The sequence below is a fragment of the Coregonus lavaretus genome (genome assembly GCF_964263955.1).
Source record: "Coregonus lavaretus genome assembly, chromosome: 2".
NCBI lineage: Eukaryota > Metazoa > Chordata > Actinopteri > Salmoniformes > Salmonidae > Coregonus > Coregonus lavaretus.
The window spans coordinates 71,657,988-71,685,842 of NC_139989.1; positions in this window are offsets into that span (position 1 = coordinate 71,657,988).

Below are 27,855 nucleotides of genomic sequence, written 5' to 3' on the forward strand. Positions count from 1 at the left end.
TATAGCAGGACACCATCATTAAGAATGGAAGGGATGGAGTCCATCTACACTTCTAACTATAGCAGGACACCATCAGTAGGAATGGAAGGGCTGGAGTCCATCTACACTACTAACTATAGCAGGACACCATCAGTAAGAATGGAAGGGATGGAGTCCATCTACACTACTAACTATAGCAGGACACCATCAGTAAGAATGGAAGGGATGGAGTCCATCTACACTACTAACTATAGCAGGACACCATCAGTAAGAATGGAAGGGAGGGAGTCCATCTACACTACTAACTATAGCAGGACACCATCAGTATGAATGGAAGGGATGGAGTTCATCTACACTACTAACTATAGCAGGACACCATCAGTAAGAATGGAAGGGATGGAGTCCATCTACACTACTAACTATAGCAGGAAACCATCAGTAAGAATGGAAGGGATGGAGTCCATCTACACTACTAACTATAGCAGGACACCATCAGTAAGAATGGAAGGGATGGAGTCCATCTACACTACTAACTATAGCAGGACACCATCAGTAAGAATGGAAGGGATGGAGTCCATCTACACTACTAACTATAGCAGGACACCATCAGTAAGAATGGAAGAGATGGAGTCCATCTACACTACTAACTATAGCAGGACACCATCAGTAAGAATGGAAGGGATGGAGTCCATCTACACTACTAACTATAGCAGGACACCATCAGTAAGAATGGAAGGGATGGAGTCCATCTACACTACTAACTATAGCAGGACACCATCAGTAAGAATGGAAGGGACGGAGTCCATCTACACTACTAACTATAGCAGGACACCATCAGTAAGAATGGTAGGGATGGAGTCCATCTACACTACTAACTATAGCAGGACACCATCAGTAGGAATGGAAGGGCTGGAGTCCATCTACACTACTAACTATAGCAGGACACCATCAGTAAGAATGGAAGGGATGGAGTCCATCTACACTACTAACTATAGCAGGACACCATCAGTAAGAATGGAAAGGATGGAGTCCATCTACACTACTAACTATAGCAGGACACCATCAGTAAGAATGGAAGGGCTGGAGTCTATCTACACTACTAACTATAGCAGGACACCATCAGTAAGAATGGAAGGGATGGAGTACATCTACACTACTAACTATAGCAGGACACCATCAGTAAGAATGGAAAGGATGGAGTCCATCTACACTACTAACTATAGCAGGACACCATCAGTAAGAATGGAAGGGCTGGAGTCCATCTACACTACTAACTATAGCAGGACACCATCGGTAAGAATGGAAGGGATGGAGTCCATCTACACTACTAACTATAGCAGGACACCATCAGTAAGAATGGAAGGGATGGAGTCCATCTACACTACTAACTATAGCAGGACACCATCAGTAGGAATGGAAGGGATGGAGTCCATCTACACTACTAACTATAGCAGGACACCATCAGTAAGAATGGAAGGGACGGAGTCCATCTACACTACTAACTATAGCAGGACACCATCAGTAAGAATGGAAGGGATGGAGTCCATCTACACTACTAACTATAGCAGGACACCATCAGTAAGAATGGAAGGGATAGAGTCCATCTACACTATTAACTATAGCAGGACACCATCAGTAAGAATGGAAGGGATGGAGTCTATCTACACTACTAACTATAGCAGGACACCATCAGTAAGAATGGAAGGGACGGAGTCCATCTACACTACTAACTATAGCAGGACACCATCAGTAAGAATGGAAGGTCCTCATTTGGGTACTGGTCACATGAGCTAACTATAGCAGGACACCATCAGTAAGAATGGAAGGTCCTCATTTGGGTACCGGTCACATGAGCTAACTATAGCAGGACACCATCAGTAAGAATAGAAGGGATGGAGTCCATCTACACTACTAACTATAGCAGGACACCATCAGTAAGAATGGAAGGGATGGAGTCCATCTACACTACTAACTATAGCAGGACACCATCATTAAGAATGGAAGGGATGGAGTCCATCTACACTTCTAACTATAGCAGGACACCATCAGTAGGAATGGAAGGGCTGGAGTCCATCTACACTACTAACTATAGCAGGACACCATCAGTAAGAATGGAAGGGATGGAGTCCATCTACACTACTAACTATAGCAGGATACCATCAGTAAGAATGGAAGGGATGGAGTCCATCTACACTACTAACTATAGCAGGACACCATCAGTAAGAATGGAAGGGAGGGAGTCCATCTACACTACTAACTATAGCAGGACACCATCAGTAAGAATGGAAGGGATGGAGTCCATCTACACTACTAACTATAGCAGGACACCATCAGTAAGAATGGAAGGGATGGAGTCCATCTACACTATTAACTATAGCAGGACACCATCAGTAAGAATGGAAGGGATGGAGTCCATCTACACTACTAACTATAGCAGGACACCATCAGTAAGAATGGAAGGGATGGAGTCCATCTACACTACTAACTATAGCAGGACACCATCAGTAAGAATGGAAGGGATGGAGTCCATCTAAACTACTAACTATAGCAGGACACCATCAGTAAGAATGGAAGGGATGGAGTCCATCTACACTACTAACTATAGCAGGACACCATCAGTAAGAATGGAAGGGACGGAGTCCATCTACACTACTAACTATAGCAGGACACCATCAGTAAGAATGGAAGGGATGGAGTCCATCTACACTACTAACTATAGCAGGACACCATCAGTAAGAATGGAAGGGATGGAGTCCATCTACACTACTAACTATAGCAGGACACCATCAGTAAGAATGGAAGGGATGGAGTCTATCTACACTACTAACTATAGCAGGACACCATCAGTAAGAATGGAAGGGACGGAGTCCATCTACACTACTAACTATAGCAGGACACCATCAGTAAGAATGGAAGGTCCTCATTTGGGTACTGGTCACATGAGCTAACTATAGCAGGACACCATCAGTAAGAATGGAAGGTCCTCATTTGGGTACCGGTCACATGAGCTAACTATAGCAGGACACCATCAGTAAGAATAGAAGGGATGGAGTCCATCTACACTACTAACTATAGCAGGACACCATCAGTAAGAATGGAAGGGATGGAGTCCATCTACACTACTAACTATAGCAGGACACCATCATTAAGAATGGAAGGGATGGAGTCCATCTACACTTCTAACTATAGCAGGACACCATCAGTAGGAATGGAAGGGCTGGAGTCCATCTACACTACTAACTATAGCAGGACACCATCAGTAAGAATGGAAGGGATGGAGTCCATCTACACTACTAACTATAGCAGGATACCATCAGTAAGAATGGAAGGGATGGAGTCCATCTACACTACTAACTATAGCAGGACACCATCAGTAAGAATGGAAGGGAGGGAGTCCATCTACACTACTAACTATAGCAGGACACCATCAGTAAGAATGGAAGGGATGGAGTCCATCTACACTACTAACTATAGCAGGACACCATCAGTAAGAATGGAAGGGATGGAGTCCATCTACACTATTAACTATAGCAGGACACCATCAGTAAGAATGGAAGGGATGGAGTCCATCTACACTACTAACTATAGCAGGACACCATCAGTAGGAATGGAAGGGACGGAGTCCATCTACACTACTAACTATAGCAGGACACCATCAGTAAGAATGGAAGGGATGGAGTCCATCTACACTACTAACTATAGCAGGACACCATCAGTAAGAATATAAGGGATGGAGTCCATCTACACTACTAACTATAGCAGGACACCATCAGTAGGAATGGAAGGGATGGAGTCCATCTACACTCCTAACTATAGCAGGACACCATCAGTAATAATGGAAGGGATGGAGTCCATCTACACTACTAACTATAGCAGGACACCATCAGTAAGAATGGAAGGGACGGAGTCCATCTACACTACTAACTATAGCAGGACACCATCAGTAAGAATGGAAGGGATGGAGTCCATCTACAATACTAACTATAGCAGGACACCATCAGTAGGAATGGAAGGGATGGAGTCCATCTACACTACTAACTATAGCAGGACACCATCAGTAAGAATGGAAGGGACGGAGTCCATCTACACTACTAACTATAGCAGGACACCATCAGTAAGAATGGAAGGGAAGGAGTCCATCTACACTACTAACTATAGCAGGACACCATCAGTAAGAATGGAAGGGATGGAGTCCATCTACACTATTAACTATAGCAGGACACCATCAGTAAGAATGGAAGGGATGGAGTCCATCTACACTACTAACTATAGCAGGACACCATCAGTAAGAATGGAAGGGATGGAGTCCATCTACACTACTAACTATAGCAGGACACCATCAGTAAGAATGGAAGGGATGGAGTCCATCTACACTACTAACTACAGCAGGATACCATCGGTAAGAATGGAAGGGATGGAGTCCATCTACACTACTAACTATAGCAGGACACCATCAGTAAGAATGGAAGGGACGGAGTCCATCTACACTACTAACTATAGCAGGACACCATCAGTAAGAATGGAAGGGAAGGAGTCCATCTACACTACTAACTATAGCAGGACACCATCAGTAAGAATGGAAGGGATGGAGTCCATCTACACTATTAACTATAGCAGGACACCATCAGTAAGAATGGAAGGGATGGAGTCCATCTACACTACTAACTATAGCAGGACACCATCAGTAAGAATGGAAGGGATGGAGTCCATCTACACTACTAACTATAGCAGGACACCATCAGTAAGAATGGAAGGGATGGAGTCCATCTACACTACTAACTACAGCAGGATACCATCGGTAAGAATGGAAGGGATGGAGTCCATCTACACTACTAACTATAGCAGGACATCATCAGTAAGAATGGAAGGGATGGAGTCCATCTACACTATTAACTATAGCAGGACACCATCAGTAGGAATGGAAGGGATGGAGTCCATCTACACTACTAACTATAGCAGGACACCATCAGTAAGAATGGAAGGGATGGAGTCCATCTAGACTACTAACTATAGCAGGACACCATCAGTAAGAATGGAAGGGATGGAGTCCATCTACACTACTAACTATAGCAGGACACCATCAGTAAGAATGGAAGGGATGGAGTCCATCTACACTACTAACTATAGCAGGACACCATCAGTAAGAATGGAAGGGATGGAGTCCATCTAAACTACTAACTATAGCAGGACACCATCAGTAAGAATGGAAGGGATGGAGTCCATCTACACTACTAACTATAGCAGGACACCATCAGTAAGAATGGAAGGGACGGAGTCCATCTACACTACTAACTATAGCAGGACACCATCAGTAAGAATGGAAGGGATGGAGTCCATCTACACTACTAACTATAGCAGGACACCATCAGTAAGAATGGAAGGGATGGAGTCCATCTACACTACTAACTATAGCAGGACACCATCAGTAAGAATGGAAGGGATGGAGTCTATCTACACTACTAACTATAGCAGGACACCATCAGTAAGAATGGAAGGGACGGAGTCCATCTACACTACTAACTATAGCAGGACACCATCAGTAAGAATGGAAGGTCCTCATTTGGGTACTGGTCACATGAGCTAACTATAGCAGGACACCATCAGTAAGAATGGAAGGTCCTCATTTGGGTACCGGTCACATGAGCTAACTAAAGCAGGACACCATCAGTAAGAATAGAAGGGATGGAGTCCATCTACACTACTAACTATAGCAGGACACCATCAGTAAGAATGGAAGGGATGGAGTCCATCTACACTACTAACTATAGCAGGACACCATCATTAAGAATGGAAGGGATGGAGTCCATCTACACTTCTAACTATAGCAGGACACCATCAGTAGGAATGGAAGGGCTGGAGTCCATCTACACTACTAACTATAGCAGGACACCATCAGTAAGAATGGAAGGGATGGAGTCCATCTACACTACTAACTATAGCAGGACACCATCAGTAAGAATGGAAGGGATGGAGTCCATCTACACTACTAACTATAGCAGGACACCATCAGTAAGAATGGAAGGGAGGGAGTCCATCTACACTACTAACTATAGCAGGACACCATCAGTATGAATGGAAGGGATGGAGTTCATCTACACTACTAACTATAGCAGGACACCATCAGTAAGAATGGAAGGGATGGAGTCCATCTACACTACTAACTATAGCAGGACACCATCAGTAAGAATGGAAGGGATGGAGTCCATCTACACTACTAACTATAGCAGGACACCATCAGTAAGAATGGAAGGGATGGAGTCCATCTACACTACTAACTATAGCAGGACAACATCAGTAAGAATGGAAGGGATGGAGTCCATCTACACTACTAACTATAGCAGGACACCATCAGTAAGAATGGAAGAGATGGAGTCCATCTACACTACTAACTATAGCAGGACACCATCAGTAAGAATGGAAGGGATGGAGTCCATCTACACTACTAACTATAGCAGGACACCATCAGTAAGAATGGAAGGGATGGAGTCCATCTACACTACTAACTATAGCAGGACACCATCAGTAAGAATGGAAGGGACGGAGTCCATCTACACTACTAACTATAGCAGGACACCATCAGTAAGAATGGTAGGGATGGAGTCCATCTACACTACTAACTATAGCAGGACACCATCAGTAGGAATGGAAGGGCTGGAGTCCATCTACACTACTAACTATAGCAGGACACCATCAGTAAGAATGGAAGGGATGGAGTCCATCTACACTACTAACTATAGCAGGACACCATCAGTAAGAATGGAAAGGATGGAGTCCATCTACACTACTAACTATAGCAGGACACCATCAGTAAGAATGGAAGGGCTGGAGTCTATCTACACTACTAACTATAGCAGGACACCATCAGTAAGAATGGAAGGGATGGAGTACATCTACACTACTAACTATAGCAGGACACCATCAGTAAGAATGGAAAGGATGGAGTCCATCTACACTACTAACTATAGCAGGACACCATCAGTAAGAATGGAAGGGCTGGAGTCCATCTACACTACTAACTATAGCAGGACACCATCGGTAAGAATGGAAGGGATGGAGTCCATCTACACTACTAACTATAGCAGGACACCATCAGTAAGAATGGAAGGGATGGAGTCCATCTACACTACTAACTATAGCAGGACACCATCAGTAGGAATGGAAGGGATGGAGTCCATCTACACTACTAACTATAGCAGGACACCATCAGTAAGAATGGAAGGGACGGAGTCCATCTACACTACTAACTATAGCAGGACACCATCAGTAGGAATGGAAGGGATGGAGTCCATCTACACTACTAACTATAGCAGGACACCATCAGTAAGAATGGAAGGGACGGAGTCCATCTACACTACTAACTATAGCAGGACACCATCAGTAAGAATGGAAGGGAAGGAGTCCATCTACACTACTAACTATAGCAGGACACCATCAGTAAGAATGGAAGGGATGGAGTCCATCTACACTATTAACTATAGCAGGACACCATCAGTAAGAATGGAAGGGATGGAGTCCATCTACACTACTAACTATAGCAGGACACCATCAGTAAGAATGGAAGGGATGGAGTCCATCTACACTACTAACTATAGCAGGACACCATCAGTAAGAATGGAAGGGATGGAGTCCATCTACACTACTAACTACAGCAGGATACCATCGGTAAGAATGGAAGGGATGGAGTCCATCTACACTACTAACTATAGCAGGACATCATCAGTAAGAATGGAAGGGATGGAGTCCATCTACACTATTAACTATAGCAGGACACCATCAGTAGGAATGGAAGGGATGGAGTCCATCTACACTACTAACTATAGCAGGACACCATCAGTAAGAATGGAAGGGATGGAGACCATCTACACTACTAACTATAGCAGGACACTATCAGTAAGAATGGAAGGGATGGAGTCCATCTACACTACTAACTATAGCAGGACACCATCAGTAAGAATGGAAGGGATGGAGTCCATCTACACTACTAACTATAGCAGGACACCATCAGTAAGAATGGAAGGGATGGAGTCCATCTAAACTACTAACTATAGCAGGACACCATCAGTAAGAATGGAAGGGATGGAGTCCATCTACACTACTAACTATAGCAGGACACCATCAGTAAGAATGGAAGGGACGGAGTCCATCTACACTACTAACTATAGCAGGACACCATCAGTAAGAATGGAAGGGATGGAGTCCATCTACACTACTAACTATAGCAGGACACCATCAGTAAGAATGGAAGGGATGGAGTCCATCTACACTACTAACTATAGCAGGACACCATCAGTAGGAATGGAAGGGATGGAGTCCATCTACACTACTAACTATAGCAGGACACCATCAGTAAGAATGGAAGGGACGGAGTCCATCTACACTACTAACTATAGCAGGACACCATCAGTAAGAATGGAAGGGAAGGAGTCCATCTACACTACTAACTATAGCAGGACACCATCAGTAAGAATGGAAGGGATGGAGTCCATCTACACTATTAACTATAGCAGGACACCATCAATAAGAATGGAAGGGATGGAGTCCATCTACACTACTAACTATAGCAGGACACCATCAGTAAGAATGGAAGGGATGGAGTCCATCTACACTCCTAACTATAGCAGGACACCATCAGTAAGAATGGAAGGGATGGAGTCCATCTACACTACTAACTACAGCAGGATACCATCGGTAAGAATGGAAGGGATGGAGTCCATCTACACTACTAACTATAGCAGGACATCATCAGTAAGAATGGAAGGGATGGAGTCCATCTACACTATTAACTATAGCAGGACACCATCAGTAGGAATGGAAGGGATGGAGTCCATCTACACTACTAACTATAGCAGGACACCATCAGTAAGAATGGAAGGGATGGAGTCCATCTACACTACTAACTATAGCAGGACACCATCAGTAAGAATGGAAGGGATGGAGTCCATCTACACTACTAACTATAGCAGGACACCATCAGTAAGAATGGAAGGGATGGAGTCCATCTACACTACTAACTATAGCAGGACACCATCAGTAAGAATGGAAGGGATGGAGTCCATCTAAACTACTAACTATAGCAGGACACCATCAGTAAGAATGGAAGGGATGGAGTCCATCTACACTACTAACTATAGCAGGACACCATCAGTAAGAATGGAAGGGACGGAGTCCATCTACACTACTAACTATAGCAGGACACCATCAGTAAGAATGGAAGGGATGGAGTCCATCTACACTACTAACTATAGCAGGACACCATCAGTAAGAATGGAAGGGATGGAGTCCATCTACACTACTAACTATAGCAGGACATCATCAGTAAGAATGGAAGGGATGGAGTCTATCTACACTACTAACTATAGCAGGACACCATCAGTAAGAATGGAAGGGACGGAGTCCATCTACACTACTAACTATAGCAGGACACCATCAGTAAGAATGGAAGGTCCTCATTTGGGTACTGGTCACATGAGCTAACTATAGCAGGACACCATCAGTAAGAATGGAAGGTCCTCATTTGGGTACCGGTCACATGAGCTAACTATAGCAGGACACCATCAGTAAGAATAGAAGGGATGGAGTCCATCTACACTACTAACTATAGCAGGACACCATCAGTAAGAATGGAAGGGATGGAGTCCATCTACACTACTAACTATAGCAGGACACCATCATTAAGAATGGAAGGGATGGAGTCCATCTACACTTCTAACTATATCAGGACACCATCAGTAGGAATGGAAGGGCTGGAGTCCATCTACACTACTAACTATAGCAGGACACCATCAGTAAGAATGGAAGGGATGGAGTCCATCTACACTACTAACTATAGCAGGATACCATCAGTAAGAATGGAAGGGATGGAGTCCATCTACACTACTAACTATAGCAGGACACCATCAGTAAGAATGGAAGGGAGGGAGTCCATCTACACTACTAACTATAGCAGGACACCATCAGTATGAATGGAAGGGATGGAGTTCATCTACACTACTAACTATAGCAGGACACCATCAGTAAGAATAGAAGGGATGGAGTCCATCTACACTACTAACTATAGCAGGACACCATCAGTAAGAATGGAAGGGATGGAGTCCATCTACACTACTAACTATAGCAGGACACCATCAGTAAGAATGGAAGGGATGGAGTCCATCTACACTACTAACTATAGCAGGACACCATCAGTAAGAATGGAAGGGCTGGAGTCTATCTACACTACTAACTATAGCAGGACACCATCAGTAAGAATGGAAGGGATGGAGTACATCTACACTACTAACTATAGCAGGACACCATCAGTAAGAATGGAAAGGATGGAGTCCATCTACACTACTAACTATAGCAGGACACCATCAGTAAGAATGGAAGGGCTGGAGTCCATCTACACTACTAACTATAGCAGGACACCATCGGTAAGAATGGAAGGGATGGAGTCCATCTACACTACTAACTATAGCAGGACACCATCAGTAAGAATGGAAGGGATGGAGTCCATCTACACTACTAACTATAGCAGGACACCATCAGTAGGAATGGAAGGGATGGAGTCCATCTACACTACTAACTATAGCAGGACACCATCAGTAAGAATGGAAGGGACGGAGTCCATCTACACTACTAACTATAGCAGGACACCATCAGTAAGAATGGAAGGGATGGAGTCCATCTACACTACTAACTATAGCAGGACACCATCAGTAAGAATGGAAGGGATGGAGTCCATCTACACTATTAACTATAGCAGGACACCATCAGTAAGAATGGAAGGGATGGAGTCCATCTACACTACTAACTATAGCAGGACACCATCAGTAGGAATGGAAGGGACGGAGTCCATCTACACTACTAACTATAGCAGGACACCATCAGTAAGAATGGAAGGGATGGAGTCCATCTACACTACTAACTATAGCAGGACACCATCAGTAAGAATGGAAGGGATGGAGTCCATCTACACTACTAACTATAGCAGGACACCATCAGTAGGAATGGAAGGGATGGAGTCCATCTACACTACTAACTATAGCAGGACACCATCAGTAAGAATGGAAGGGACGGAGTCCATCTACACTACTAACTATAGCAGGACACCATCAGTAGGAATGGAAGGGATGGAGTCCATCTACACTACTAACTATAGCAGGACACCATCAGTAAGAATGGAAGGGACGGAGTCCATCTACACTACTAACTATAGCAGGACACCATCAGTAAGAATGGAAAGGATGGAGTCCATCTACACTACTAACTATAGCAGGACACCATCAGTAAGAATGGAAGGGCTGGAGTCCATCTACACTACTAACTATAGCAGGACACCATCGGTAAGAATGGAAGGGATGGAGTCCATCTACACTACTAACTATAGCAGGACACCATCAGTAAGAATGGAAGGGATGGAGTCCATCTACACTACTAACTATAGCAGGACACCATCAGTAGGAATGGAAGGGATGGAGTCCATCTACACTACTAACTATAGCAGGACACCATCAGTAAGAATGGAAGGGACGGAGTCCATCTACACTACTAACTATAGCAGGACACCATCAGTAAGAATGGAAGGGATGGAGTCCATCTACACTACTAACTATAGCAGGACACCATCAGTAAGAATGGAAGGGATGGAGTCCATCTACACTATTAACTATAGCAGGACACCATCAGTAAGAATGGAAGGGATGGAGTCCATCTACACTACTAACTATAGCAGGACACCATCAGTAGGAATGGAAGGGACGGAGTCCATCTACACTACTAACTATAGCAGGACACCATCAGTAAGAATGGAAGGGATGGAGTCCATCTACACTACTAACTATAGCAGGACACCATCAGTAAGAATGGAAGGGATGGAGTCCATCTACACTACTAACTATAGCAGGACACCATCAGTAGGAATGGAAGGGATGGAGTCCATCTACACTACTAACTATAGCAGGACACCATCAGTAAGAATGGAAGGGACGGAGTCCATCTACACTACTAACTATAGCAGGACACCATCAGTAGGAATGGAAGGGATGGAGTCCATCTACACTACTAACTATAGCAGGACACCATCAGTAAGAATGGAAGGGACGGAGTCCATCTACACTACTAACTATAGCAGGACACCATCAGTAAGAATGGAAGGGAAGGAGTCCATCTACACTACTAACTATAGCAGGACACCATCAGTAAGAATGGAAGGGATGGAGTCCATCTACACTATTAACTATAGCAGGACACCATCAGTAAGAATGGAAGGGATGGAGTCCATCTACACTACTAACTATAGCAGGACACCATCAGTAAGAATGGAAGGGATGGAGTCCATCTACACTACTAACTATAGCAGGACACCATCAGTAAGAATGGAAGGGATGGAGTCCATCTACACTACTAACTACAGCAGGATACCATCGGTAAGAATGGAAGGGATGGAGTCCATCTACACTACTAACTATAGCAGGACATCATCAGTAAGAATGGAAGGGATGGAGTCCATCTACACTATTAACTATAGCAGGACACCATCAGTAGGAATGGAAGGGATGGAGTCCATCTACACTACTAACTATAGCAGGACACCATCAGTAAGAATGGAAGGGATGGAGACCATCTACACTACTAACTATAGCAGGACACCATCAGTAAGAATGGAAGGGATGGAGTCCATCTACACTACTAACTATAGCAGGACACCATCAGTAAGAATGGAAGGGATGGAGTCCATCTACACTACTAACTATAGCAGGACACCATCAGTAAGAATGGAAGGGATGGAGTCCATCTAAACTACTAACTATAGCAGGACACCATCAGTAAGAATGGAAGGGACGGAGTCCATCTACACTACTAACTATAGCAGGACACCATCAGTAAGAATGGAAGGGATGGAGTCCATCTACACTACTAACTATAGCAGGACACCATCAGTAAGAATGGAAGGGATGGAGTCCATCTACACTACTAACTATAGCAGGACACCATCAGTAGGAATGGAAGGGATGGAGTCCATCTACACTACTAACTATAGCAGGACACCATCAGTAAGAATGGAAGGGACGGAGTCCATCTACACTACTAACTATAGCAGGACACCATCAGTAAGAATGGAAGGGAAGGAGTCCATCTACACTACTAACTATAGCAGGACACCATCAGTAAGAATGGAAGGGATGGAGTCCATCTACACTATTAACTATAGCAGGACACCATCAGTAAGAATGGAAGGGATGGAGTCCATCTACACTACTAACTATAGCAGGACACCATCAGTAAGAATGGAAGGGATGGAGTCCATCTACACTCCTAACTATAGCAGGACACCATCAGTAAGAATGGAAGGGATGGAGTCCATCTACACTACTAACTACAGCAGGATACCATCGGTAAGAATGGAAGGGATGGAGTCCATCTACACTACTAACTATAGCAGGACATCATCAGTAAGAATGGAAGGGATGGAGTCCATCTACACTATTAACTATAGCAGGACACCATCAGTAGGAATGGAAGGGATGGAGTCCATCTACACTACTAACTATAGCAGGACACCATCAGTAAGAATGGAAGGGATGGAGTCCATCTACACTACTAACTATAGCAGGACACCATCAGTAAGAATGGAAGGGATGGAGTCCATCTACACTACTAACTATAGCAGGACACCATCAGTAAGAATGGAAGGGATGGAGTCCATCTACACTACTAACTATAGCAGGACACCATCAGTAAGAATGGAAGGGATGGAGTCCATCTAAACTACTAACTATAGCAGGACACCATCAGTAAGAATGGAAGGGATGGAGTCCATCTACACTACTAACTATAGCAGGACACCATCAGTAAGAATGGAAGGGACGGAGTCCATCTACACTACTAACTATAGCAGGACACCATCAGTAAGAATGGAAGGGATGGAGTCCATCTACACTACTAACTATAGCAGGACACCATCAGTAAGAATGGAAGGGATGGAGTCCATCTACACTACTAACTATAGCAGGACACCATCAGTAAGAATGGAAGGGATGGAGTCTATCTACACTACTAACTATAGCAGGACACCATCAGTAAGAATGGAAGGGACGGAGTCCATCTACACTACTAACTATAGCAGGACACCATCAGTAAGAATGGAAGGTCCTCATTTGGGTACTGGTCACATGAGCTAACTATAGCAGGACACCATCAGTAAGAATGGAAGGTCCTCATTTGGGTACCGGTCACATGAGCTAACTATAGCAGGACACCATCAGTAAGAATAGAAGGGATGGAGTCCATCTACACTACTAACTATAGCAGGACACCATCAGTAAGAATGGAAGGGATGGAGTCCATCTACACTACTAACTATAGCAGGACACCATCATTAAGAATGGAAGGGATGGAGTCCATCTACACTTCTAACTATAGCAGGACACCATCAGTAGGAATGGAAGGGCTGGAGTCCATCTACACTACTAACTATAGCAGGACACCATCAGTAAGAATGGAAGGGATGGAGTCCATCTACACTACTAACTATAGCAGGATACCATCAGTAAGAATGGAAGGGATGGAGTCCATCTACACTACTAACTATAGCAGGACACCATCAGTAAGAATGGAAGGGAGGGAGTCCATCTACACTACTAACTATAGCAGGACACCATCAGTATGAATGGAAGGGATGGAGTTCATCTACACTACTAACTATAGCAGGACACCATCAGTAAGAATAGAAGGGATGGAGTCCATCTACACTACTAACTATAGCAGGACACCATCAGTAAGAATGGAAGGGATGGAGTCCATCTACACTACTAACTATAGCAGGACACCATCAGTAAGAATGGAAGGGATGGAGTCCATCTACACTACTAACTATAGCAGGACACCATCAGTAAGAATGGAAGGGATGGAGTCCATCTACACTACTAACTATAGCAGGACACCATCAGTAAGAATGGAAGGGATGGAGTCCATCTACACTACTAACTATAGCAGGACACCATCAGTAGGAATGGAAGGGATGGAGTCCATCTACACTACTAACTATAGCAGGACACCATCAGTAAGAATGGAAGGGATGGAGTCCATCTACACTACTAACTATAGCAGGACACCATCAGTAAGAATGGAAGGGATGGAGTCCATCTACACTACTAACTATAGCAGGACACCATCAGTAAGAATGGAAGGGATGGAGTCCATCTACACTATTAACTATAGCAGGACACCATCAGTAAGAATGGAAGGGATGGAGTCCATCTACACTACTAACTATAGCAGGACACCATCAGTAGGAATGGAAGGGACGGAGTCCATCTACACTACTAACTATAGCAGGACACCATCAGTAAGTATGGAAGGGATGGAGTCCATCTACACTACTAACTATAGCAGGACACCATCAGTAAGAATGGAAGGGATGGAGTCCATCTACACTACTAACTATAGCAGGACACCATCAGTAGGAATGGAAGGGATGGAGTCCATCTACACTACTAACTATAGCAGGACACCATCAGTAATAATGGAAGGGATGGAGTCCATCTACACTACTAACTATAGCAGGACACCATCAGTAAGAATGGAAGGGACGGAGTCCATCTACACTACTAACTATAGCAGGACACCATCAGTAGGAATGGAAGGGATGGAGTCCATCTACACTACTAACTATAGCAGGACACCATCAGTAAGAATGGAAGGGACGGAGTCCATCTACACTACAAACTATAGCAGGACACCATCAGTAAGAATGGAAGGGAAGGAGTCCATCTACACTACTAACTATAGCAGGACACCATCAGTAAGAATGGAAGGGATGGAGTCCATCTACACTATTAACTATAGCAGGACACCATCAGTAAGAATGGAAGGGATGGAGTCCATCTACACTACTAACTATAGCAGGACACCATCAGTAAGAATGGAAGGGATGGAGTCCATCTACACTACTAACTATAGCAGGACACCATCAGTAAGAATGGAAGGGATGGAGTCCATCTACACTACTAACTACAGCAGGATACCATCGGTAAGAATGGAAGGGATGGAGTCCATCTACACTACTAACTATAGCAGGACATCATCAGTAAGAATGGAAGGGATGGAGTCCATCTACACTATTAACTATAGCAGGACACCATCAGTAGGAATGGAAGGGATGGAGTCCATCTACACTACTAACTATAGCAGGACACCATCAGTAAGAATGGAAGGGATGGAGTCCATCTACACTACTAACTATAGCAGGACACCATCAGTAAGAATGGAAGGGATGGAGTCCATCTACACTACTAACTATAGCAGGACACCATCAGTAAGAATGGAAGGGATGGAGTCCATCTAAACTACTAACTATAGCAGGACACCATCAGTAAGAATGGAAGGGATGGAGTCCATCTACACTACTAACTATAGCAGGACACCATCAGTAAGAATGGAAGGGACGGAGTCCATCTACACTACTAACTATAGCAGGACACCATCAGTAAGAATGGAAGGGATGGAGTCCATCTACACTACTAACTATAGCAGGACACCATCAGTAAGAATGGAAGGGATGGAGTCCATCTACACTACTAACTATAGCAGGACACCATCAGTAAGAATGGAAGGGATGGAGTCTATCTACACTACTAACTATAGCAGGACACCATCAGTAAGAATGGAAGGGACGGAGTCCATCTACACTACTAACTATAGCAGGACACCATCAGTAAGAATGGAAGGTCCTCATTTGGGTACTGGTCACATGAGCTAACTATAGCAGGACACCATCAGTAAGAATGGAAGGTCCTCATTTGGGTACCGGTCACATGAGCTAACTATAGCAGGACACCATCAGTAAGAATAGAAGGGATGGAGTCCATCTACACTACTAACTATAGCAGGACACCATCAGTAAGAATGGAAGGGATGGAGTCCATCTACACTACTAACTATAGCAGGACACCATCATTAAGAATGGAAGGGATGGAGTCCATCTACACTTCTAACTATAGCAGGACACCATCAGTAGGAATGGAAGGGCTGGAGTCCATCTACACTACTAACTATAGCAGGACACCATCAGTAAGAATGGAAGGGATGGAGTCCATCTACACTACTAACTATAGCAGGACACCATCAGTAAGAATGGAAGGGATGGAGTCCATCTACACTACTAACTATAGCAGGACACCATCAGTAAGAATGGAAGGGAGGGAGTCCATCTACACTACTAACTATAGCAGGACACCATCAGTATGAATGGAAGGGATGGAGTTCATCTACACTACTAACTATAGCAGGACACCATCAGTAAGAATGGAAGGGATGGAGTCCATCTACACTACTAACTATAGCAGGACACCATCAGTAAGAATGGAAGGGATGGAGTCAATCTACACTACTAACTATAGCAGGACACCATCAGTACATTTACATTTACATTTTAGTCATTTAGCAGACGCTCTTATCCAGAGCGACTTACAGTTAGTGAATACATATTTTTTTATACTGGCCCCCCGTGGGAATCGAACCCACAACCCTGGCGTTGCAAACGCCATGCTCTATCAACATCCCTGCCGGCCATTCCCTCCCCTACCCTGGACGACGCTGGGCCAATTGTGCGCCGCCCATGAGTCTCCCGGTCGCGGCCGGCTGCGACAGAGCCTGGATTCGAACCAGGATCTCTAGTGACACAGTTAACACTGCGATGCAGTGTCTTAGACCACTGCGCCACTCAGGAGACATGGGTAAGAATGGAAGGGATGGAGTCCATCTACACTACTAACTATAGCAGGACACCATCAGTAAGAATGGAAGGGATGGAGTCCATCTACACTACTAACTATAGCAGGACACCATCAGTAAGAATGGAAGGGATGGAGTCCATCTACACTACTAACTATAGCAGGACACCATCAGTAAGAATGGAAGGGATGGAGTCCATCTACACTACTAACTATAGCAGGACACCATCAGTAAGAATGGAAGGGATGGAGTCCATCTACACTACTAACTATAGCAGGACACCATCAGTAAGAATGGAAGGGACGGAGTCCATCTACACTACTAACTATAGCAGGACACCATCAGTAAGAATGGAAGGGATGGAGTCCATCTACACTACTAACTATAGCAGGACACCATCAGTAGGAATGGAAGGGCTGGAGTCCATCTACACTACTAACTATAGCAGGACACCATCAGTAAGAATGGAAGGGATGGAGTCCATCTACACTACTAACTATAGCAGGACACCATCAGTAAGAATGGAAAGGATGGAGTCCATCTACACTACTAACTATAGCAGGACACCATCAGTAAGAATGGAAGGGCTGGAGTCTATCTACACTACTAACTATAGCAGGACACCATCAGTAAGAATGGAAGGGATGGAGTCCATCTACACTACTAACTATAGCAGGACACCATCAGTAAGAATGGAAAGGATGGAGTCCATCTACACTACTAACTATAGCAGGACACCATCAGTAAGAATGGAAGGGCTGGAGTCTATCTACACTACTAACTATAGCAGGACACCATCAGTAAGAATGGAAGGGATGGAGTCCATCTACACTACTAACTATAGCAGGACACCATCAGTAAGAATGGAAGGTCCTCATTTGGGTACCGGTCACATGAGCTAACTATAGCAGGACACCATCAGTAAGAATAGAAGGGATGGAGTCCATCTACACTACTAACTATAGCAGGACACCATCAGTAAGAATGGAAGGGATGGAGTCCATCTACACTACTAACTATAGCAGGACACAATCATTAAGAATGGAAGGGATGGAGTCCATCTACACTACTAACTATAGCAGGACACCATCAGTAGGAATGGAAGGGCTGGAGTCCATCTACACTACTAACTATAGCAGGACACCATCAGTAAGAATGGAAGGGATGGAGTCCATCTACACTACTAACTATATCAGGACACCATCAGTAAGAATGGAAGGGATGGAGTCCATCTACACTACTAACTATAGCAGGACACCATCAGTAAGAATGGAAGGGAGGGAGTCCATCTACACTACTAACTATAGCAGGACACCATCAGTATGAATGGAAGGGATGGAGTCCATCTACACTACTAACTATAGCAGGACACCATCAGTAAGAATGGAAGGGATGGAGTCCATCTACACTACTAACTATAGCAGGACACCATCAGTAAGAATGGAAGGGATGGAGTCCATCTACACTACTAACTATAGCAGGACACCATCAGTAAGAATGGAAGGGATGGAGTCCATCTACACTACTAACTATAGCAGGACACCATCAGTAAGAATGGAAGGGCTGGAGTCCATCTACACTACTAACTATAGCAGGACACCATCAGTAAGAATGGAAGGGATGGAGTCCATCTACACTACTAACTATAGCAGGACACCATCAGTAAGAATGGAAGGGATGGAGTCCATCTACACTACTAACTACAGCAGGACACCATCAGTAAGAATGGAAGGGATGGAGTCCATCTACACTACTAACTATAGCAGGACACCATCAGTAGGAATGGAAGGGATGGAGTCCATCTACACTACTAACTATAGCAGGACACCATCAGTAAGAATGGAAGGGATGGAGTCCATCTACACTACTAACTATAGCAGGACACCATCAGTAAGAATGGAAGGGATGGAGTCCATCTACACTACTAACTATAGCAGGACACCATCGGTAAGAATGGAAGGGATGGAGTCCATCTACACTACTAACTATAGCAGGACACCATCAGTAAGAATGGAAGGGATGGAGTCCATATTCACTACTAACTATAGCAGGACACCATCAGTAAGAATGGAAGGGATGGAGTCCATCTACACTACTAACTATAGCAGGACACCATCAGTAAGAATGGAAGGGATGGAGTCCATCTACACTACTAACTATAGCAGGACACCATCAGTAAGAATGGAAGGGATGGAGTCCATCTACACTACTAACTATAGCAGGACACCATCAGTAAGAATGGAAGGGATGGAGTCCATCTAAACTACTAACTATAGCAGGACACCATCAGTAAGAATGGAAGGGATGGAGTCCATCTACACTACTAACTATAGCAGGACACCATCAGTAAGAATGGAAGGGACGGAGTCCATCTACACTACTAACTATAGCAGGACACCATCAGTAAGAATGGAAGGGATGGAGTCCATCTACACTACTAACTATAGCAGGACACCATCAGTAAGAATGGAAGGGATGGAGTCCATCTACACTACTAACTATAGCAGGACACCATCAGTAAGAATGGAAGGGATGGAGTCTATCTACACTACTAACTATAGCAGGACACCATCAGTAAGAATGGAAGGGACGGAGTCCATCTACACTACTAACTATAGCAGGACACCATCAGTAAGAATGGAAGGTCCTCATTTGGGTACTGGTCACATGAGCTAACTATAGCAGGACACCATCAGTAAGAATGGAAGGTCCTCATTTGGGTACCGGTCACATGAGCTAACTATAGCAGGACACCATCAGTAAGAATAGAAGGGATGGAGTCCATCTACACTACTAACTATAGCAGGACACCATCAGTAAGAATGGAAGGGATGGAGTCCATCTACACTACTAACTATAGCAGGACACCATCATTAAGAATGGAAGGGATGGAGTCCATCTACACTTCTAACTATAGCAGGACACCATCAGTAGGAATGGAAGGGCTGGAGTCCATCTACACTACTAACTATAGCAGGACACCATCAGTAAGAATGGAAGGGATGGAGTCCATCTACACTACTAACTATAGCAGGACACCATCAGTAAGAATGGAAGGGATGGAGTCCATCTACACTACTAACTATAGCAGGACACCATCAGTAAGAATGGAAGGGAGGGAGTCCATCTACACTACTAACTATAGCAGGACACCATCAGTATGAATGGAAGGGATGGAGTTCATCTACACTACTAACTATAGCAGGACACCATCAGTAAGAATGGAAGGGATGGAGTCCATCTACACTACTAACTATAGCAGGACACCATCAGTACATTTACATTTACATTTTAGTCATTTAGCAGACGCTCTTATCCAGAGCGACTTACAGTTAGTGAATACATATTTTTTTATACTGGCCCCCCGTGGGAATCGAACCCACAACCCTGGCGTTGCAAACGCCATGCTCTATCAACATCCCTGCCGGCCATTCCCTCCCCTACCCTGGACGACGCTGGGCCAATTGTGCGCCGCCCATGAGTCTCCCGGTCGCGGCCGGCTGCGACAGAGCCTGGATTCGAACCAGGATCTCTAGTGACACAGTTAACACTGCGATGCAGTGTCTTAGACCACTGCGCCACTCAGGAGACATGGGTAAGAATGGAAGGGATGGAGTCCATCTACACTACTAACTATAGCAGGACACCATCAGTAAGAATGGAAGGGATGGAGTCCATCTACACTACTAACTATAGCAGGACACCATCAGTAAGAATGGAAGGGATGGAGTCCATCTACACTACTAACTATAGCAGGACACCATCAGTAAGAATGGAAGGGATGGAGTCCATCTACACTACTAACTATAGCAGGACACCATCAGTAAGAATGGAAGGGATGGAGTCCATCTACACTACTAACTATAGCAGGACACCATCAGTAAGAATGGAAGGGACGGAGTCCATCTACACTACTAACTATAGCAGGACACCATCAGTAAGAATGGAAGGGATGGAGTCCATCTACACTACTAACTATAGCAGGACACCATCAGTAGGAATGGAAGGGCTGGAGTCCATCTACACTACTAACTATAGCAGGACACCATCAGTAAGAATGGAAGGGATGGAGTCCATCTACACTACTAACTATAGCAGGACACCATCAGTAAGAATGGAAAGGATGGAGTCCATCTACACTACTAACTATAGCAGGACACCATCAGTAAGAATGGAAGGGCTGGAGTCTATCTACACTACTAACTATAGCAGGACACCATCAGTAAGAATGGAAGGGATGGAGTCCATCTACACTACTAACTATAGCAGGACACCATCAGTAAGAATGGAAAGGATGGAGTCCATCTACACTACTAACTATAGCAGGACACCATCAGTAAGAATGGAAGGGCTGGAGTCTATCTACACTACTAACTATAGCAGGACACCATCAGTAAGAATGGAAGGGATGGAGTCCATCTACACTACTAACTATAGCAGGACACCATCAGTAAGAATGGAAGGTCCTCATTTGGGTACCGGTCACATGAGCTAACTATAGCAGGACACCATCAGTAAGAATAGAAGGGATGGAGTCCATCTACACTACTAACTATAGCAGGACACCATCAGTAAGAATGGAAGGGATGGAGTCCATCTACACTACTAACTATAGCAGGACACAATCATTAAGAATGGAAGGGATGGAGTCCATCTACACTACTAACTATAGCAGGACACCATCAGTAGGAATGGAAGGGCTGGAGTCCATCTACACTACTAACTATAGCAGGACACCATCAGTAAGAATGGAAGGGATGGAGTCCATCTACACTACTAACTATATCAGGACACCATCAGTAAGAATGGAAGGGATGGAGTCCATCTACACTACTAACTATAGCAGGACACCATCAGTAAGAATGGAAGGGAGGGAGTCCATCTACACTACTAACTATAGCAGGACACCATCAGTATGAATGGAAGGGATGGAGTCCATCTACACTACTAACTATAGCAGGACACCATCAGTAAGAATGGAAGGGATGGAGTCCATCTACACTACTAACTATAGCAGGACACCATCAGTAAGAATGGAAGGGATGGAGTCCATCTACACTACTAACTATAGCAGGACACCATCAGTAAGAATGGAAGGGATGGAGTCCATCTACACTACTAACTATAGCAGGACACCATCAGTAAGAATGGAAGGGCTGGAGTCCATCTACACTACTAACTATAGCAGGACACCATCAGTAAGAATGGAAGGGATGGAGTCCATCTACACTACTAACTATAGCAGGACACCATCAGTAAGAATGGAAGGGATGGAGTCCATCTACACTACTAACTACAGCAGGACACCATCAGTAAGAATGGAAGGGATGGAGTCCATCTACACTACTAACTATAGCAGGACACCATCAGTAGGAATGGAAGGGATGGAGTCCATCTACACTACTAACTATAGCAGGACACCATCAGTAAGAATGGAAGGGATGGAGTCCATCTACACTACTAACTATAGCAGGACACCATCAGTAAGAATGGAAGGGATGGAGTCCATCTACACTACTAACTATAGCAGGACACCATCAGTAAGAATGGAAGGGATGGAGTCCATCTACACTACTAACTATAGCAGGACACCATCAGTAAGAATGGAAGGGATGGAGTCCATCTACACTACTAACTATAGCAGGACACCATCAGTAAGAATGGAAGGGATGGAGTCCATCTACACTACTAACTATAACAGGACACCATCAGTAAGAATGGAAGGGATGGAGTCCATTTACACTACTAACTATAGCAGGACACCATCAGTAGGAATGGAAGGGATGGAGTCCATCTACACTACTAACTATAGCAGGACACCATCAGTAAGAATGGAAGGGATGGAGTCCATCTACACTACTAACTACAGCAGGATACCATCGGTAAGAATGGAAGGGATGGAGTCCATCTACACTACTAACTATAGCAGGACACCATCAGTAAGAATGGAAGGGATGGAGTCCATATTCACTACTAACTATAGCAGGACACCATCAGTAAGAATGGAAGGGATGGAGTCCATCTACACTACTAACTATAGCAGGACACCATCAGTAAGAATGGAAGGGATGGAGTCCATCTACACTACTAACTATAGCAGGACACCATCAGTAAGAATGGAAGGGATGGAGTCCATCTACACTACTAACTATAGCAGGACACCATCAGTAAGAATGGAAGGGATGGAGTCCATCTACACTACTAACTATAGCAGGACACCATCAGTAAGAATGGAAGGGATGGAGTCCATCTACACTACTAACTATAGCAGGACACCATCAGTAAGAATGGAAGGGATGGAGTCCATCTACACTACTAACTATAGCAGGACACCATCAGTAAGAATGGAAGGGATGGAGTCCATCTACACTACTAACTATAACAGGACACCATCAGTAAGAATGGAAGGGATGGAGTCCATTTACACTACTAACTATAGCAGGACACCATCAGTAGGAATGGAAGGGATGGAGTCCATCTACACTACTAACTATAGCAGGACACCATCAGTAAGAATGGAAGGGATGGAGTCCATCTACACTACTAACTATAGCAGGACACCATCAGTAAGAATGGAAGGGATGGAGTCCATCTACACTACTAACTATAGCAGGACACCATCGGTAAGAATGGAAGGGATGGAGTCCATCTACACTACTAACTATAGCAGGACACCATCAGTAAGAATGGAAGGGCTGGAGTCTATCTACACTACTAACTATAGCAGGACACCATCAGTAAGAATGGAAGGGATGGAGTCCATCTACACTACTAACTATAGCAGGACACCATCAGTAAGAATGGAAAGGATGGAGTCCATCTACACTACTAACTATAGCAGGACACCATCAGTAAGAATGGAAGGGCTGGAGTCTATCTACACTACTAACTATAGCAGGACACCATCAGTAAGAATGGAAGGGATGGAGTCCATCTACACTACTAACTATAGCAGGACACCATCAGTAAGAATGGAAGGTCCTCATTTGGGTACCGGTCACATGAGCTAACTATAGCAGGACACCATCAGTAAGAATAGAAGGGATGGAGTCCATCTACACTACTAACTATAGCAGGACACCATCAGTAAGAATGGAAGGGATGGAGTCCATCTACACTACTAACTATAGCAGGACACAATCATTAAGAATGGAAGGGACGGAGTCCATCTACACTACTAACTATAGCAGGACACCATCAGTAGGAATGGAAGGGCTGGAGTCCATCTACACTACTAACTATAGCAGGACACCATCAGTAAGAATGGAAGGGATGGAGTCCATCTACACTACTAACTATATCAGGACACCATCAGTAAGAATGGAAGGGATGGAGTCCATCTACACTACTAACTATAGCAGGACACCATCAGTAAGAATGGAAGGGAGGGAGTCCATCTACACTACTAACTATAGCAGGACACCATCAGTATGAATGGAAGGGATGGAGTCCATCTACACTACTAACTATAGCAGGACACCATCAGTAAGAATGGAAGGGATGGAGTCCATCTACACTACTAACTATAGCAGGACACCATCAGTAAGAATGGAAGGGATGGAGTCCATCTACACTACTAACTATAGCAGGACACCATCAGTAAGAATGGAAGGGATGGAGTCCATCTACACTACTAACTATAGCAGGACACCATCAGTAAGAATGGAAGGGCTGGAGTCCATCTACACTACTAACTATAGCAGGACACCATCAGTAAGAATGGAAGGGATGGAGTCCATCTACACTACTAACTATAGCAGGACACCATCAGTAAGAATGGAAGGGATGGAGTCCATCTACACTACTAACTACAGCAGGACACCATCAGTAAGATTGGAAGGGATGGAGTCCATCTACACTACTAACTATAGCAGGACACCATCAGTAGGAATGGAAGGGATGGAGTCCATCTACACTACTAACTATAGCAGGACACCATCAGTAAGAATGGAAGGGATGGAGTCCATCTACACTACTAACTATAGCAGGACACCATCAGTAAGAATGGAAGGGATGGAGTCCATCTACACTACTAACTATAGCAGGACACCATCGGTAAGAATGGAAGGGATGGAGTCCATCTACACTACTAACTATAGCAGGACACCATCAGTAAGAATGGAAGGGATGGAGTCCATATTCACTACTAACTATAGCAGGACACCATCAGTAAGAATGGAAGGGATGGAGTCCATCTACACTACTAACTATAGCAGGACACCATCAGTAAGAATGGAAGGGATGGAGTCCATCTACACTACTAACTATAGCAGGACACCATCAGTAAGAATGGAAGGGATGGAGTCCATCTACACTACTAACTATAGCAGGACACCATCAGTAAGAATGGAAGGGATGGAGTCCATCTACACTACTAACTATAGCAGGACACCATCAGTAAGAATGGAAGGGATGGAGTCCATCTACACTACTAACTATAGCAGGACACCATCAGTAAGAATGGAAGGGATGGAGTCCATCTACACTACTAACTATAGCAGGACACCATCAGTAAGAATGGAAGGGATGGAGTCCATCTACACTACTAACTATAACAGGACACCATCAGTAAGAATGGAAGGGATGGAGTCCATTTACACTACTAACTATAGCAGGACACCATCAGTAGGAATGGAAGGGATGGAGTCCATCTACACTACTAACTATAGCAGGACACCATCAGTAAGAATGGAAGGGATGGAGTCCATCTACACTACTAACTACAGCAGGATACCATCGGTAAGAATGGAAGGGATGGAGTCCATCTACACTACTAACTATAGCAGGACACCATCAGTAAGAATGGAAGGGATGGAGTCCATATTCACTACTAACTATAGCAGGACACCATCAGTAAGAATGGAAGGGATGGAGTCCATCTACACTACTAACTATAGCAGGACACCATCAGTAAGAATGGAAGGGATGGAGTCCATCTACACTACTAACTATAGCAGGACACCATCAGTAAGAATGGAAGGGATGGAGTCCATCTACACTACTAACTATAGCAGGACACCATCAGTAAGAATGGAAGGGATGGAGTCCATCTACACTACTAACTATAGCAGGACACCATCAGTAAGAATGGAAGGGATGGAGTCCATCTACACTACTAACTATAGCAGGACACCATCAGTAAGAATGGAAGGGATGGAGTCCATCTACACTACTAACTATAGCAGGACACCATCAGTAAGAATGGAAGGGATGGAGTCCATCTACACTACTAACTATAACAGGACACCATCAGTAAGAATGGAAGGGATGGAGTCCATTTACACTACTAACTATAGCAGGACACCATCAGTAGGAATGGAAGGGATGGAGTCCATCTACACTACTAACTATAGCAGGACACCATCAGTAAGAATGGAAGGGATGGAGTCCATCTACACTACTAACTATAGCAGGACACCATCAGTAAGAATGGAAGGGATGGAGTCCATCTACACTACTAACTATAGCAGGACACCATCGGTAAGAATGGAAGGGATGGAGTCCATCTACACTACTAACTATAGCAGGACACCATCAGTAAGAATGGAAGGGATGGAGTCCATCTACACTACTAACTATAGCAGGACACCATCGGTAAGAATGGAAGTGATGGAGTCCATCTACACTACTAACTACAGCAGGATACCATCGGTAAGAATGGAAGGGATGGAGTCCATCTACACTACTAACTATAGCAGGACACCATCAGTAAGAATGGAAGGGATGGAGTCCATATTCACTACTAACTATAGCAGGACACCATCAGTAAGAATGGAAAGGATGGAGTCCATCTACACTACTAACTATAGCAGGACACCATCAGTAAGAATGGAAGGGATGGAGTCCATCTACACTACTAACTATAGCAGGACACCATCAGTAAGAATGGAAGGGATGGAGTCCATCTACACTACTAACTATAGCAGGACACCATCAGTAAGAATGGAAGGGATGGAGTCCATCTACACTACTAACTATAGCAGGACACCATCAGTAAGAATGGAAGGGATGGAGTCCATCTACACTACTAACTATAGCAGGACACCATCAGTAAGAATGGAAGGGATGGAGTCCATCTACACTACCAACTATAGCAGGACACCATCAGTAAGAATGGAAGGTCCTTATTTGGGTACCGGTCACAGGAGCTAACAATAGCAG